Raw genomic sequence first — 18,056 nt, 5'->3', positions numbered from 1 at the left:
TAATAATGTAGGATATTTCTTTCAGTCTTTTTCCATGCACATATTCTTAAATATTGAGAGTATACTATAAATACAATTTCATATTATGCTCTTCTGGATTGATACTGTTTTGTAAGCATTTACCCACATAATTGAAAGCATTCACAATTATATTTGATAGCTGCATTATAGTTTTTAATGTATGATTTATTAATCATAGTCCTATGGTTGGGCATTTATTATTTGCTACATTTTAGTACACTTGATTTTTTTTTTTTTATTTGGTTGCGCTGGATCTTAATTTTGACAGGCGGGCTGCTTAGTTGCGGCTCGCCAGCTTCTTAGTTGCAGCATGCAGCCTTCTTAGTTGTGGCATGCGAACTCTTAGTTGCAGCATACATGTGGGATCTAGTTCCCTGACCAGGGATTGAACCCGGGCCCCCTGCATTGGGAGTGCGGAGTCTTAACCACTGTGCCACCAGGGAAGTCCCACACTTGAGTTTTTTAGAGTAGTTTTAGGTTTATAACAAAATTAAGAGGCAGGTGCAGAGGTTTCTCATATACCCTCTGCTCCCACACATGCATAGCCTCTCCCATTATCAAGATCACTCACCAGAATGGTGTATTTTTTAGCAAGGATGCACCTACTTTGTTTTTTTTAGATGTTTATTTTTTAAAATTAAAAATTTTTATTATTTATTATTTTTTTAAGGCAAATCCATTTATTCATTATTTTTGGCTGCATTGGGTCTTTGTTGCTGCACGGAAGCTTTCTCTAGTTGTGAGTGGGGGTTACTCTTCGTTGTCATGCACAGGCTTCTTATTGTGGTGGCTTCTCTTGTTGTGGAGCATAGGCTCTAGGCACACAGGCTTCAGTAGTTGCGGCACACGGGCTCAGTAGTTGCGGTGCGTGGACTCTAGAGCGCAGGCTCAGTAGGTGTGGCGCACAGGCTTAGTTGCTCCGCAGCATGTGGGATCTTCCTGGACCAGGGCTCAAACCCGTGTCCCCTGCATTGGCAGGCAGATTCTTAACCACTGCACCACCAGGGAAGTCCCAGGATGCACCTACACATCATTATCACCCAAAGTCCATAGTTTACCTTAGGGTTCACTCTTAGTGTTGTATATACTATGGGTTTGGATAAAAATATAATGACATATATCCATTATTGTAATATACAGAGTATTTTTACTACCTTAAAAAGTCTCTGTGCTCTGCCTATCATCTCCCCTCCCCCGCCTGGCAAACACTGATCTTTTTATTGTCTCCATACTTTTGCCTTTTCCAGAATGTCATATAGTTGGAATTACACAGTATGTAGTCTTTTTTTTTTTTTTTGCGGTACGCGGGCGTCTCACGGTTGTGGCCTCTCCCGCCGCGGAGCACAGGCTCCGGACGCGCAGGCCCAGCAGCCATGGCTCACGGGCCCAGCCGCTGCGCGGTATGCGGGATCCTCCCGGACCGGGGCACAAACCCGTGTGCTCTGCATCGGACTCTCCCCCGCCCCTGCAGGCTGACTCTCAACCACTGCGCCACCAGGGAAGCCCCTGTAGTCTTTTTAGATTGGCTTCTTTCACTTAGTAATATGCATTTAGGTTCCTCCATGTCTTTGGGGGCTCATTTCTTTTTGGTGCTGAATGGTATTTCATTGTCTGGATGTACCACAGTTTATCCATTCACCTACTGAAGGACATCTTGGTTGCTTCCAAGTTTTGGCAGTTATGAATGAAACTGCTATAAATGTCCATGTGGAGGTTTTTGTGTGGACATAAGTTTTCAAGTTCTTTGGGTAAATACCGAGGAGTATGATTGCTAGATCATATGGTAAGAGAATGTTTAGTTTTATAAGAAACCACAAAACTGTCTTCCAAAGTGGCTGTACCACCCTTTTCTTGTCTTGTTGCATTAGCAAGGACTTCAGTTCCACGTTGAAAAGAAGGGCTGAGAGGGGACAACATCGTTGTCTTAAAGCTTTGAGTTTCTCACCATTAAGTCTGATATTAGTTGTAGTTTTTTTGTAGATAGTCCTTATCAAGTTGAGAAAGTTCCCCTCTACTTCTAGTTTACTGAGAGTTTTTATCACTAATGAGTGTTGGATTTTGTCAAATGCTTCTTCTGCATCTATTGATATAATCATGTGATTTTTCTTTTTCAGTTGGTCAATGTGATGGATTATACTGATTGATTTTCAAATGTTGATCCAGCCTTGCATATCTGTGATAAATCCTACTTGGTCATGGTGTATAATTCTTTTCAGACTTTTTTGGATTCGATTTGTTAATATTTTGTTGAGGAGTTTTGTACATATGCTCATGAGAGAAATTGGTCTGTAGTTTTCTTATTATGTCTTTATCTGGTTTTGGTATTAGGGTAATGTCAGCCTCATAGAATGAGTTAGGGATTAGTCCCTCTGCTACTGTTCTCTGAAAGAGATTGTAGAGAATTGGTATAATTTCTTTCTTAAATGTTTTGTAGAAATCACCCATGAACCCATCTCAGCCTGTTGCTTTCTGTTTTGGAAGGTTATTAATTATGGGTTCAATTTCTTTATGATCTATATGATTTAAAAAATTAATTACAAGTATTACTTTGATAAACACAACAACATTTTTTAATAATGTGAAATTTTTTAAAAAACCAACAAATTTCTAACAATGCTGGCAGTCACTGTCTACTGAGCATGATGAACTAGATGTTCACAAATAGGACACGGAGATTTATCCCAGTGATTTTCCTTGCACAGTTCAATAAAGATCAATCTGATATTGACCAATTACTGGTAGGAGTTCTCAGGGAAAGAAACCTGAGTAAGTAGGTGGCACAAGGAGCCAGTTCTCATTTGCTACCTTATTGAGGAAACTAAGACTGTTCTTAAATGGAAAAGAGCTGGAAACATTTGCCTCATTAAAATGAGGCTAATTGCTAAACTTTGCTTCTTGGTTCATATTTCATTAATTAAAATACTTTATAGATAAAGATACTGATATAATTATGTCATTAAGAAGAACAATACATTAATGATTCTATATTTGTTTTTTTAATATCAAAGGTTATTCATGTGAATTGAAGGTTTCTAACATGGTTGATGCCCTAAATGTAAATTCACATTTTTTGAGCTTGTTTCTAAGGTATAAAGGATGACCTATAAAGTGCAAACACACTTTTTTGTAGTAACTACTGGAACTGACAAAATCCTCTAAAATACAAATGAAAGCATCTGAAACAAAAGCTTCAACATCAAAAATCAGTAGAAAAATACTCACAGAAAGAGGAATGGGAGAAAATAGCCCGAGACCAATAAAAAAAAATGTAATAGTACAAAAAGAACAAAGCCAAAAGCAACTGTAGAAATACAGATTTCAAGCAGAATGTTAGATCTGCTTGGGATCTCTAGAGGAGATGAGAGGAAAAACAGATTAGGATAAAACTACTTTAATGTATTTGTAAGTGCTATAAAAATTAAGATAATACCTAAATGTTTTATGCTTAGTAAAAGTATATAACTATATAGTTAAGTCTATACTATAGCCAATCAGTAATGCCAAAGATTAATTGAAAAATCAAATTCAAGACACGGAAGGACTGAGTAAGAGAGTTATAGTATTACCAGCACAATTATTGACCTAAGCATTAGGACACAGCAATACAATTGTAGATTTTTTTTTAAAACTTTTTTATTGGAGTATAATTGCTTTACAATGGCGTGTTAGTTTCTGCTTTATAACGAAGTGAATCAGTTATACATATACATATATCCCCATATCTCTTCCCTCTTGCGTCTCCCTCCCTCCCACCCTCCCTATCCCACCCTTCTAGCTGGTCACAAAGCACCCAGCTGATCTCCCTGTGCTATGTGACCGCTTCCCACTAGCTATCTATTTTACATTTGGTAGTGTATATATGTCCATATATCCACTACCCCTCTCTCTTTGTCCCAGCTTACCCTTCCCCCTCCCCATGTCCTCAAGTCCATTTTCTAGTAGGTCTGCGTCCTTATTCCTGTCTTGCCCCTAGGTTCTTCATGACCTTTTTTTTTTTTTTTTTGGATTCCATATATGTGTGTTAGCATACAGTATTTGTTTTTCTCTTCCTGACTTACTTCATTCTGTATGACAGACTCTAGGTCCATCCATCTCACTACAAATAACTCAATTTCGTTCCTTTTTATGGCTGAGTAATATTCCATTGTATGTATGTGTCAAGAACTGTAGATTAAAAAGAATTTCTGAGGAAGTACTAGACTAGCAGCTTAATCAGGGTTGTAATGAGGAGCATTTCCTAGAATTGGAAACAAAAATAAGCCGAGCCTGAAGTTCAAAAGTCTTCCCAGTGTCCTGTCAAATATTATCGTTTAAAACAAAAAATCTAAATAAATATTTTAAATTGTTGAACTTTAATAATAAAGAATGTTTTGGGCAACCAAGAAGGGATAGATAACATTTAAAGAAATACCAAATAGGATTATTTTGGAACTTGGAATCTAAATAAAAGGCCATAGGGCTTCCCTGGTGGCACAGTTGTTAAGAATCCGCCTGCCAATGCAGGGGATCGGGTTCGAGCCCTGGTCGAGGAAGATTCCACATGCTGCAGAGCAACTAAGCCCGTGTGCCACAACTACTGAGCCCGCACTCTAGAGCCCACGAGCCACAACTACTGAGCCCGAGGGCCACAAAAACTGAAGCCCACGCACTTAGAGCCCGTGCTCTGCAACAAGAGAAGCCACCCAATGAGAAGCCCGCACACCACAACGAAGAGTAGCCCCCACTCGCCGCAACTAGAGGAAAGCCTGCGCGCAGCAACAAAGACCCAACGCAGCCAAATATAAAAATAAATTAATTAATTTAAAATAAATAAATAAAAGGCCACAGGGACTTAAATCAGTATCCTTAAGATACATAAAGCTAATATGTCTCATCAATGTTGAGAAATAGTGATAATTGTAACAGCTTCCATTCATTGTACCTTACCTGTGTGACGAGTACAGTTCTAAGTCCTTTTACTCATTTAATTATCAAAACACAGATGAGTAAGATCAATACTGCCCTTAGACCTGGGCAAGAGGGCTCTGCCTGGGCCTCTAGAAGCTTCTCTCTGCTCATGATTTACACCATTTAGGCGCCAGGGAAATGCTTCTCCACATCACTTATACTATGTCCTCAACACAAAAGGTGATTGCTTCTGAAAGCTCTGCCAACATTGGAAACGTGGTTTTAGACTTTGCAGAGGATCTCACTGATGTAAACATGCAGGTAAACAAAAACAAATGAACTTATCAAGCCCTGCCTTTCAGATAGCGTGGATACAATAGAATCTTACAAAACGAAATAGCTTTTTCCCAGGAGTTTCCAGTGTCCATTTTCCCTCCTCTCTGTGTCCTAATCAGTAGTTCTGGAGATACTCACAAATTATACAACTTCAGCATTGCTGCAAGTGCTCATGGCAGCTGGGGAACATTTTTCGTTATTAAGCAATTCATACTCCTCGACATTTGTATAAGTAGTTTTCCATTTAGCACGTGAGAAGCAGGATATCGATTCTTTCTATTAGCACATTGAATGTGGGTATTGGATAGTTTGATGTTTTGCTTTTATAAAAAGATCCTTAAGATTTCATTAAAGTTTCAAAAAATTAAATGGGGAGCCGTACTTCACCTCATGATGTAGGAAGTCCCAAGAAAAAGCTAGGTAACCTACAAAATCATAACTTTTCTTGAGCCCAGGAGAACTGTGGTCACAAGTCAACCAACTTCACTGAAGTCCAAAGAGTGGCAAGATTCTGCAAAGAGAGATGTGACCCCAAAACGATTTCACCTTTGACAGAGCATAGGGGTAGAGGCAGCCCTTACGCAAATGGGTAAGATGAAATCACGTAAATTTTAATGAATTCTTAAAGACCAAGTGTGGGCTAGCATGTCAATTTATAACAGGTATAACAGAGGAAAACACAAAAATTATTCAAGAACAGCCAAAGTAAATAGACTAAAATGATTAATAGGTAATCTCCCCCTAACACACACTTTTGAAGATATGACTCCATATTATAGCAGTGTTTATGAACACAACGAAAGACGAAAAGAAATGATAATACCCAGCTGGACAAGTGGTCTGAAGGCTGACATTCTCAGGCACTGCTGGAGGAAGAGTCTATTGAAGACAAGTTGGCAAGACCGTAAAAGATCTTAAAAATATACATCTCTTTGATCGAGTAATTCCAGTTTCAGAAATTTATCATGTGATGATAATAAAAATATGTAGAGGGATTTACTTACAAAATTGTTTATATTTGTTAGGGTCCTAGCAAGAAACAGATGGCACACTTAAACTGGATAAGTGGGGAGAATGTAACGAAGGACTATTTCCAAAGACATGAGTCAGGTTCAGGGAAGCCTACAAGGGTCGGTGGAGTACTTGGGCTAGCAGTGATGGGGACGCCACCCTACGCTTGAAGGTGCAAAGGGAGGGACTGTTACAGGAGCCCAGGGAGAGTAGCTGTAGGACAGAACCTCCCACCAGATGAATTCAAGTTCTTATGTTCATGGACACCACCAACTAGTAACCCTTCAGGGAGGACCTGGGGAAATAAATACGCTTGTGTCCCTCTTCTGCTGCTGTCTAATTTCTTGTTGGTGCCTCCCATTGATCAAACCCACAGGAGAGGGAGGAAGGTCAACGATGCAGTCTTGCAAAGGTCAGCTTCCTGAAGCAAATAGCATGGTGGAGATGGGTAGAGGATGAACATGGGCTAATAAAATATCTAGCACAATGTCTGATGCAGCACTGCTTATGGTGGTAAAATATTGGAAATCACCTATGTGTCCAGCATTAGGGAATTTGCTGAACAACTTAGGATAGGTTCATATATGGGAATACAACGCCACCATTAAAAATGATGTCCTGGAAGTATTTACTAAGGTGAAAAAATATGCTCATAATATATTGCATGAAACAAAATTTTATGTACAGTCTGGTCCCAATTTTATATCAGTATTCTGTGTGTGTGTGTGTGTATGTGTGTATGTGTGTGAGCGCATTTATGCATTTGAAGTGTCTGGAAGAGCGTGTGGTCTAATGTTAACAGTGCTTCTTTTGGAGTGGTGAGATTACAGATAATTTTAATATTCATAACTTTGCTTCTTGGTATATTCTACTTTTTTTTTTTTTGCGGTCCTCTCACTGTTGTGGCCTCTCCCGTTGTGGAGCACGGGCTCCGGACGCGTAGACTCAGCCGCCATGGCTCACGGGCCCAGCCGCTCCGTGGCATGTGGGATCTTCCCGGACTAGGTCACGAACCCCTGTCGCCTGCATCGGCAGGAGGACTCTCAACCACTGCACCACCAGGGAAGCCCCTATTCTGCTTTTTCTACAATGTGTAATAAAAAAAATTAAAGCTACTTTTTAGAAAAATGAGAAATACGGCATAATCCCAAATTAATTCTGTGAGTTAAATAGGTGCTGTCCTCAACACTGACAAGGAAAAATCCTTAAAAATTCTATTAGAAGCCAATTTCATTTTCGAACATAGTTACAAAATTCTTAAATGAAATTCCAACAAAGAATTGAGCAAAAATAATTATTGTATATAATTAGATGCCAGTTATAATACTGAGTGACTTACCTGGTTATCTAACTTTTTCATACAACACTATGAAGTAGGTATTAACATTTCCATTTTTAGGCGGGAAAACCAAGGCTCAGAAAAGTCATTACCAAAGTTACATGGCTATTAAATGATAAAACAGTATTCAAACTCTTAAACCCTGTCTTTACCTAAACCCTGTGTTGTCAGCCACACTGTGGCTAAGCCGAACTTATCTCCAAGCTTACAAGATGAACAGATCACAAAGAAAACTCTGAATATATTACTTCATGTCAACAACAGAATGAATGGTGAACATCAGAAGATTATAGACACTGCACAGGCATTGTATAATATTTAACAGACTCTCAGAAGCTAGAAGCAGGTAGATACTTTATTAACTTGGCATCTATATCTTTAAAAACAAGTTAACGTGTACATCAACTATACTTCAATTTAAAAAAAGGTCAACATCACACTAACTATAAATTAACTGGTCACTGTCATAATTATTTAGAATACTTTTAGGGATTACTGTCATTGCTTTAAGATGGCAAAAGTGGTTAGAAAAAAAAAAGATCAGAACATTTGTCTAGTAGCCTGATGGAAATTCAGTCATTAATTCAGTAAATATTTATTGGGAACATACTGTGTGTCAGGCACTGTACCAGGCATTGACCAATTAATGGCAAAGGATAATAATGGCTAACATTAAAGTAGAGCTTGCTATATGCTAGCTTTTTTTCTAAGCACTTTAGATATACCAACTTGTTTAATCCTTATACAACCCCATGAGGCAGTTACTATTACAATTGTTCCATTTCATAGACGAGGACACTAAGGCACAGAGGGGCTAATGCATCATAGCTAATAAGTGATGTGGCTGTGACACAAAATACAGATAGTCCTAGCCTAAGAGTCTAAGCAATTAACCATTGTGTAAATACCCCTCTCTAAACAAGAAGTAATGATCTCTGTCCTCATGGAGATTTATGATTTAATGGCAAACAAAGACATGAAACCAAACACAAAATTAAATACACAGTTTCAAATAGTAAATGCTAAGGAAGAAGAGACTAACAGGAATCGCTTACTTAGGTGGGGGCAGGGCAGTCAGGGAAGACTGGGCTGAGGAGGAACCCATCAGATGAAGCGTGGGTGAAGGGCCAGGGCCAGTGGGAGAGCCCATTAAGAGGCCCTGGGACGATGCCTGGAAGGATGGTCCCAGCAGCTGGATGTCCTTGCAGGAGTCTGTGAACATTTGCAGGTCATGCTGAGCAGCTGGATTTATTTGAAGAGTGATGGGGAGCTTTTGAAGTTTTGTTTTTTTCGTTTTTGTTTTTGTTTGTTTGTTTTTTGCGGTACGCGGGCCTCTCACTGCTGTGGCCTCTCCTGTTGCGGAGCACAGGCTCCGGATGCGCAGGCTCAGTGGCCACGGCTCACGGGCCCAGCCACTCTGCGGCATGTGGGATCCTCCCGGACCGAGGCACGAACCCGTGTCCCCTGCATCGGCAGGCGGACTCTCAACCACTGCGCCACCAGGGAAGCCCTGAAGTTTTGTTTTTATATTAATGGAGTGTTTGTTTTCACTACAGATGTTTCATCTGCAGATGTCTTTTATTTTTTATTCACCTGATGGCTAATCCGTCCTGCACATGGGACTCACTCCAACATCTTCTGTGGTCACAGGTGATGGCGCCTGAGTTCCGCTCTGGCCTGAGTCTCAGGCAGACAGCCCGTCACACCCAAACCTGGATTTCAAGTTGATTCTCAGAAGTTTAGAGGGACATAGTACTGAGGGTGGTATGACGTAGTTACTATTATAATTATTCCCATTTTGCAGTTGAGGAAACTCAGGTACAGAAAGTGGTGTTTGCCATAGATATCAAATGGCCATCATAGACCAAGTCCAGGATTTATTATTGAATCGGAATAGCGAGTTCTACACTGGCAGTTTCTGTATACTTAGTTTACCACACGGCAGTCATTGTACTTTTATTTCATGGTCAAGCTGTGCGGTCCAATATGGTGGCCACTAGCCACATGTGGATATTCAACCTTAAATTCATTAAACTTAAACATTAAAAATTCAGCTCCTCAGTCACACTGGCCACACTTCGAGTGCTCATAGCTATTTGTGTCCAGCAGCTACTTCACTGGACACAGACTTACAGAACAGTTCCATCATTGCATAAAGTTCTTCTGGACAGCGCTGATCCAGAAATGTCTTAATTTGCTCTTTTAAATGGTGAATGAGCTCCACACAGAGCTGTTTGTGGGCAGGTAATTTTATCATCCGGTTTCTCACAATTTTCATCCAGAGCCTATAAAATTCAAATTTTGTAAGCATATTTTATTCTTTGGAGATTGTCATTTCCTAAAGAGCAGAGATTGGTTCTTTCTCTTTTTCCGTGAAGAGCTTTTAAGTTTATTCACTAAATTTAATAAACTTTTGTTGATGCCAATTACTATAGCTTAACAAACTCTGCACGAGGCTGAGCTAATGTCATGTCTGAAGTGACCCTTTATGTTTTTTCTAAAATAAATTTATTTTTGGCGGCGTTGGGTCTTCATTGAGGTGCGCCGGCTTCTCTTGTTGTGGAGCACGGGCTCTAGGCGCGCAGGCTCAGTAGTTGTGGCTCACGGGCTCTAGAGCTCAGTCTCAGTAGTTGTGGCGCCCGGGCTTAGTTGCTCCGTGGCATGTGGGATCTTCCCAGACCGGGGCTCGAACCCGTGTCCCCTGCATTGGCAGGCGGATTTTTAACCACGGCGCCACCAGGGAAGCCCCTCCCTTGCATTTTATTCTCTCGCTGTCTTCAGACACCTTCTGTTGTACCTACGGGGATGTTCAGGCTTATCTATCCTAAAACATATCTCAACCCTGCCAGATACCTTTCTCTGTAGCCTCCATTATTTCCCAACCAGCTCATTCTTTTACTCTTGTTATTACCCTTCTCCATCCCCATTTCAACAGAAAATTTCTTTTTAATGACCATGTCATCGAGTCCAAAGAGATCTTCTCAGTCCTATTGTCCCTGACATTGACCATGGCCTTCTGAAACGGCCCTCTAGGCCCTTGGTGACATCACATTTCAGTCGTTCTCCTCAGCTTTCTCTCAGAGTCTTTCCCTGCCTTTTTCATTGCCTCCTCTTCCGTTTTTTCAACATGAAGGTCTTTCTCAAGGGCCTGTCTTTAGCCCTCTTCTCTGCTTTCCTCTCTTCCCAGGCATAGTCATTCACTGTCACATCTTTAGCTAATAATTCTGTGCAAATGATTTCCATATCTGTACTTTTAGCCCTACCTGCCTTATCTCCCAAGCCTGAGGCTCACCTGCACCACCCACCACTCGTGCTAACATCACTCCCTGGGTGCTGGCCCAGCTCCCCGCAGCGCATTCAACACCCAACGTTTTTCGTCCTCCACCCCAGCCTCTCCACTGGCTTCCTTTGATCTACCCTTGCACATATGGCCTCAAAACCTCTGAATCATCTTTTATTCTTTTCTCTCCTCATATTTCATGAGCTGATTTAACATCCAGAATGTGTCTCATCCATTTTCTGATTTCCCCTCAAACTCACAAAGTTCTTAGTTAAAAAAAGTTTAAATACAAAAGCAGTATGCTTGTGTTAAAAATGCAAATGATGTAATATTATAGTCAGATGCATTCAGAGTAACAAAGTAACAAATGAATGTTCCTCTCCATGAAAGTGAACATTTCTCTTCAAATATTTACTCCTCAACCCCTCTCCGAATTCTATTTCTTTTCCCAGTGGGAAAGTGGATTTCCAATTAATACTTTTTTTTTCATGAATGGAGTTACACTATACTGTAATCTTGCTTTCTCCCCTCCCTCATGTGATAGATAGATCTTACAGGGAACAGAATAGAAAGTCCAAAAATAGACCCACATGTACATTGTAATAACTTTTGAAAAAGTATAAAATTGATTCAATGGAGAAATGATAGTCTTTTCAACAAATAGTGCTATAATAACTGGACACCTTATGCAAAAAGTTAACTTCAAACTTTATCTAGCAAAATACATAAAAGTTGACTCAGATGAGTTGTAGAGCTAAAACATTACATTTCTAGAAGGAAACATAGGAGAAAATATTTGTGACCTTGGGTTAGATAAAAATTTTCTTAGATAGGACATAAAAAGCATAAGCCAAAAAAAAATTACAAATTGGACTCCATCAAAGTTAAAAACTTATGCTTTTCAAAAGATACTGTTAAGAGAATAAAAAGATGGGCTTCCCTGGTGGCGCAGTGCTTGAGAATCTGCCTGCCAATGCAGGGGACATGGGTTGGAGCCCCGGTCCGGGAGGATCCCACATGCCGCAGCAAGTAAGCCCGTGCACCACAACTACTGAGCCTGCATGCTGCAACTACTGAAGCTCATGCGCCTAGAACCCGTGCTCTGCAACAAGAGAAGCCATCGTAGGGGCTTCTCTGGTGGCGCAGTGGTTGAGAGTCTGCCTGCCGATGCAGCGGACACGGGTTCATGCCCCGGTCCGGGAAGATCCTACATGCCGTGGAGCGGCTGGGCCCGTGAGCCATGGCCGTTGAGCCTGCGCGTCTGGAGCCTGCGCGTCCGGAGCCTGTGCTCCGCAACGGGAGAGGCCACAGCAGTGAGAGGCCCGCGTACCGCAAAAAAAAAAAAAAAAAGAAAAAAAAAAGAAAAAAGAGAAGCCATCGCAGTGAGAGGCCCATGCTTCACAACGAAAAGTACCCCGGCTCGCCACAACTAGAGAAAGCCCACACGCAGCAGCGAAGACCCAACACAGCCAAAAATAAATAAATAAAATAATAATTTTAAAAAATCTTAAAAAAAAGAGAATAAAAAGACAAGCTATGGGGACCTCCCTGGCAATCCAGTGGTTAAGACTGTGTGCTTCCACTGCAGGGGACACAGGTTCGATCCCTGGTTGGGGAAATAAGATACTGCCTGCTGCACGGTGTGGCCAAAAAAAAAAAAAAAGACAAGCTATGGACTAGGAGAAAATATTTGCAAAAATACTTATCTGAAAAAGAGTTTATATCCAGGATATGTAAAGATACTTACAACTTGATAATAAGAAAACAATGCAATTATAAAATTAGTAAAAGATTCAAACAGGCACTTCAAGAAAGAAATATTAATGAAAAGTAAGCACATAAAATGTTGCTCAACATCATTAGTCATCAGAAAATGCAAATTATAGACCACAACAGGATATCACTGCATGGCTACTAGAATGATTCAAATTAAAATGACTGATAAAACCAAGAGCTAACAAAGACGTGGAACAACCAGAACTCTCATACGTTGCTGGTGAGAATGTAAAATATTATATCCACTTCGGAAGACAGTTTGGCAGTTTTATATAAAGTTAAACATACATTTGCCACATGACGTAGCAATTCGAATCCTAGGTTTTTACTTAAGAGAAATGAAAATGTGCTCACACAAAGACCTGGAAGCAAATGTTTATAGCAGCTGTATTCATAACAGCCAAAACAAAACAGAATTGAAGACAACCCAAATGTCCATCAGTTGGTGAGTGGATAAACAAATGGTGGTATAGCCACTCAGTGGGATACTAGTTAGCAATAGAAAGGGACAAATTACTGATGTATGCAACAACTTGGATGAATCACAAGACATTATGCTAAGTAAAGGAAACTAGACACAAAAGGCTACGTACTGTGTTATCCCATTTATATGAAATTCTGGGAAAGGCAAAGCTATAGAAACAGAAATCAGATTGGTGGTTGCCAGGGATTGGGGTAGGGGCAGGGGATAGACTGTAGGCTGGCACAAGGGAACTTTTTAGGGCAATAGGAAAGTTCCATATCTTGAATGTGGTGACAGTTACTCATGTCAAAACCCATTGAGCTGTATGTACACTTTAAAAAAAGGTAAATTTTATCTGATTGAATTATTTGGCTGAATTTACCTGTCTGAATTAAGCCTGGCTAAAAAGAAAAGAAAAGAAAGAAGGAAGGAAGGAAGGGAAAGAAAAGCAAAAGGAAAAGCAAAAAAAAAAAAATATATATATATATATATATAAATATATATATATATTGAAGTGGAATTTTCTGCACCAGATGGTGAGCTGATTTTAAATTCTGATAGATAAGGCTAAATCATCCTCCCAAATGGCTATACCAATTTACACCTCCACCACTAGAATCTGAGAGTGCCTATTTCCCCATACTCTGGCACAAATGGATATAATCAATTTTTTAAAATGTCTGTTTGATGGTGAAAAACCTTATGATTCTTGATATTTCAGTCATGCACTGCTAAGATCTTATCCTAATTGGGTCTCTGCACTTGTAGTCTTTTCTCTCTCCAAATCATCTTATATATTGTTAATAGAGTAATCCTTCTTGTGCTTAGTTCTAATATCTCCAAAAATCATTAATGATACCCCATTGCCTACAAAGTTAAATCTAGACCCTTTAGCCAGATGTTTGAGTCCTTATTCTATCCCAGCTTCCCTTTTCTCTCTTCTCTACTTCACCTAAGTGTCTGTCTTATTTTCCTAGATCAGGATCTTAGTTCCCTGACCAGGGATTGTACCTGCGACCCCTGCATTGGAAGGCAGAGTCTTTACCACTGGACTACTGGGGAAGTCCCCTGAGCTCCATGTTTTTAGATTTCATAAATAAGTGAGATCATACGGTATTTGTCTTTCTCTGACATATTTCACTTAACATAATGCCCCTAAGGTCCATCCACGTTGTTGCAAATGACAGGATTCCCTTCTTTTTCATAGCTGAATAATATTCCTCTGTGTGTGTGTGTGTGTGTGTGTGTGTGTGTGTGTTTGTGTACTACGTTTATCCATTCACCTGTTGATGAGTGCTTAGGTAGTTTCCCAGTCTTGGCTATTGTGAGGAATGCTACACTGAGCGTGGGAGTACAGATATCTCTTCACAATAGTGATTTTCTTTGGATATTCACCAAAGAGTTGTGGTGCACGGACTTAGTTGCTCCACGGCATATGGGATCTTCCCGGACCAGGGCTCGAACACGTGTCCCCTGCATTGGCAGGCGGATTCTTAACCACTGAGCCAACCAGGGAAGGCCCTCAGCCATATTCTGAGGGAGGGCTATTTCTGATTCTCCAACAATCTTACCACCAGGCAAGAAGCCTAGTTGGGCTGACGCTGCAAGGCTGGGCCCAGCAGGGCAAGCGGACTGGAGAGCAACGTGCATCCTTTTGTTAATGTGGATGATTCACATTTTCTACTGTCCACTATAGCTTCCTGGCGATACCATAGTGTCCCCAATTCACACCTTTCATAACCTGATTGGTGCAAGCATTCCAATGGGATGGCAATATCCAAAACTGCCAATTCCATGTTCCAAGGCCTTTAACGCCCCCCCCCCCCCGGCGTCCTCGGAGCTCGATGCCCGGCGCATAGCAGGTACTCAACAAATGTTAACTCCCTCCGTTGCTTTCCTGATCCCAGCCACGCACCCTGAGCTCTACCCCGCCAAATGCTGATCCTTTGACACTCTCTTCACCTCCCAAGAGCGTTGCTTTCCCTAAAAGGGCCTAAACGTGTGTGGTTCTCTCCAGCTCTGCTTCAATTCGATTCTGCAGGCGCCTTCTGCAGGCCTACTACGTGCGCAGTTTGCGGGTTTCCCAAACTCAGAGCATCCTGCATGTTCCTTTCCCAATGACCTGGACAGGAGGCAAGACCTCTAGATGGGAGGCAGGATGGGTAGAGCTGTGTGCGCCTTTTCTCGCCTCCTCTACTGCACGTCGAGCTCCTGGGAAGGGAGCCCGACCTTTCCCTCGCTTTGTCCCCGAAGGCTGTCCTACCAACGCAGGCGCCCCACTCACACCTGCTGACCCGCACAGACTCGAGCCAGAGGAGGAGCGAGAAGCCCGTCACGTTCGCGCCGGCCAGGTTTTCCGGCTCTGACCCCTCCTCGTGGGCCTCCCTCCCGGCGGGCGCCCCCGGGGGCGGGACGCGCCGGGCCATCAGGGCGGCGGACCGGGTGTTCCGTGCGGGTCGGGGCGGCGCCGGCCGCCGGCCGGGCCCAGGCCTCCAGCGTCCCGCGCGTCCCCACCCAGGAGGCGGATCCCGGGGGCGGGCCGGGCTCCGACCCCGCGCCGCGCAGCCCCGTGCGCCCGCTCCCCGCGCCTGCCGCCTGCAGCCCCGCAGGCAGGAGCCCGGCCGGCCGGGAGGTGGTGCTCGCCTGCCCGCGCCCGGGCCCGCGCGTTGCCGGGCAGCGGCTTGGAGGCTCCGAAGGGGGCGGAGCGGGGAGGCCGGCGTGCGGCTGGCGGCCCCCGTCCGTCCGCGGTTCCGGTCCCCGGCCAGCTCCCGCCTCGCCGGCCTCCCTCCGCGCCGGTGCGCGGCACCCCGTCCCAGCAGTCGCCGCCGCAGCGGCCGCCCCTCCCGGGCCTGAGAGCGCTGAGCCGCGAGGCCGGGCCGGGGCGCCGACCGGGACAGCCAGAGGCGCGGCGCCGACGCCGAGGCGCGGCCATGGAGGGGAAGACCCGCGCCGGGGTCGCGCTGGTCCCGGGGCCGAGCGGCCGCGGGCCTTCCGCCCGCCGCGCCCGCCGCCGCCGCCGCCGCCGCTCGGGGCTGCTGCTCCCCGGCCTCTGGCTGCTGCTGCTGGCCCGGCCGGCCTCGTGCGCCCCAGGTAAGCACCGCGGAGACCCTCCGGCGCGACCCTGCCTTCCTTCATTGCTGCTATTTTCAAAATCCGGCTTTCCCCGCCCATCCTCTTTTATTCTCCACCGCTCCCTCGCCCTCCTTTCTTGAGATGCTTTTCCATTCTTGTTGGGCCCAGCAAATAAAGACACGCAGAAAATAATACGAAAAAGCAAGCGGGTTCTGGCCAATCTTGCTGAAGGTCTGCATAGCTATTCTGTTATCCAGGGAGCCTGTGGCGGGTCTGGTGGCTTCATCTCAGAATGTGCCTTTATTTTCCCTGCAAAACGCAGGCACTGGAATGGTATTTGTGCATGGCTATATGAATATGGTTACATCAAATTTTTGGAAATACTTTATTGTCGGGGCGAAGGGGTACATTCGGCGTGTTTGCTTGAAAACAGTATTGCATTACTCTGGGTGGCCCTGCTTCCCCCCGATGCAGGCTGCTGGCGGTGTCCCCCAGTGCACCAGGACACAAAGAACATTCAAAGAGTATCTCTTGGAAAGCGCCCTGGCCATGGATCTTTCCAGGGAAATAGCTATTGCTGTTACTTCTGCAAAGGCATTAATACAACAGAATGTGAAAATATTGTGATTCTTAAGTGTCAGGGCATGAAAGGAGTAAGGGTTGTTTTTATAATAGATGCAGTTTACTGACTGTTAGCGTGGAATTAGGAGGCATGATTTATGAAGAAGCATGTGGGCGGGTTTTGTTGTTGAGGAAATGATTTAATTCATATTGCTTCTCTGAAATGTTTATTTGTCCACCCCGAGCCTACACAGAGGATGGTCTGGAAACCATCTCTGAGATGACATGCTGCAAGCCAGTGATTGCCCCAGCACACACACACTTGACCACTTTGGGGGCAGGAAAGGTGGAGTGAGCAGCGCGCAGAGCTGCTGCACACTGAACAAAACCAGAAAGCCATGGAAGCCACTCCAAATCCTCCCTTCTCATGGGAGCAGTGCCAGAGGACTGGCAAGTGGCTTTGGAAGGAAATGGAACACATTTGAAGGTGTCCCTGGACCTCACTGTCAGAATTATAACCAGTGCCAGATAGAGGATGGGAGAAAAAAGCATAGGAAGGGACTTAAGGGATCATAGAATGGAACTGCTCCTCTGACTGAAGAGGAAACTGACAGAGAAGTGACTTGCTCAAGGTCACAGGCTAGTTGGTGCAGACTCATCTCTCTTCCATTCTCCTTACGGCTCTTAACCCGTGGACTTATGCACACCTGAGACCTCCTCATAGATTTCCCATAACTGGGTAGAGCCTTGCTCAGGGAGTCACACCAGAGCTGGGGGGACAAAATGGGTCTCTTTCATGCAGTACACAGAGAGTGTAAACAGCTTTGTCTGACCTAGCTCCTCAGCTCCCAGTCCTGCCTCTGAGCGTTCTAGCCTGTGTGTCCAGAGGAGCGGAGACCCAGGGCTTTCCACGAGAAGAGGTAATCATGAAGAGGGCTCTTGGCATTAGTCAACAAAGCAAGCCCATCGGATACTCATGGATTCACCTGCTGGGGGACATGGCAAGCTAGTTGTTCCCGTTTACTGAGTGCTTGCTGTGCGCCAGGTGCTGCATTTTACTTACATGATCCGATCACACTCATTTTACAGATGAGAAAACTAAGGCTTCAGGAGTTTAGGTTAGTTTGACTCCAGACTGCGCGCATGTAACCTCTCTTCAGCTTCCCCGTGTGCGCACGGCCGTCTGGATTTGCTGCAGATGTTGTACATAATATAAGTAATTCTCTTGATAAGTTTAGAATAAATGGAGCTGTTTGTACTGTTCCTCCATAACTTTCTCGTCGGTGCAAGTCTGTTCCTGTTCCCCCTTA

The sequence above is a fragment of the Monodon monoceros genome, unplaced genomic scaffold, assembly GCF_005190385.1.
Source record: "Monodon monoceros isolate NGI ecotype Baffin Bay Population unplaced genomic scaffold, NGI_Narwhal_1 Super_Scaffold_2, whole genome shotgun sequence".
NCBI lineage: Eukaryota > Metazoa > Chordata > Mammalia > Artiodactyla > Monodontidae > Monodon > Monodon monoceros.
The sequence above is the reverse complement of the archived record's forward strand: the minus strand, read 5'-3'. Positions refer to the sequence as shown.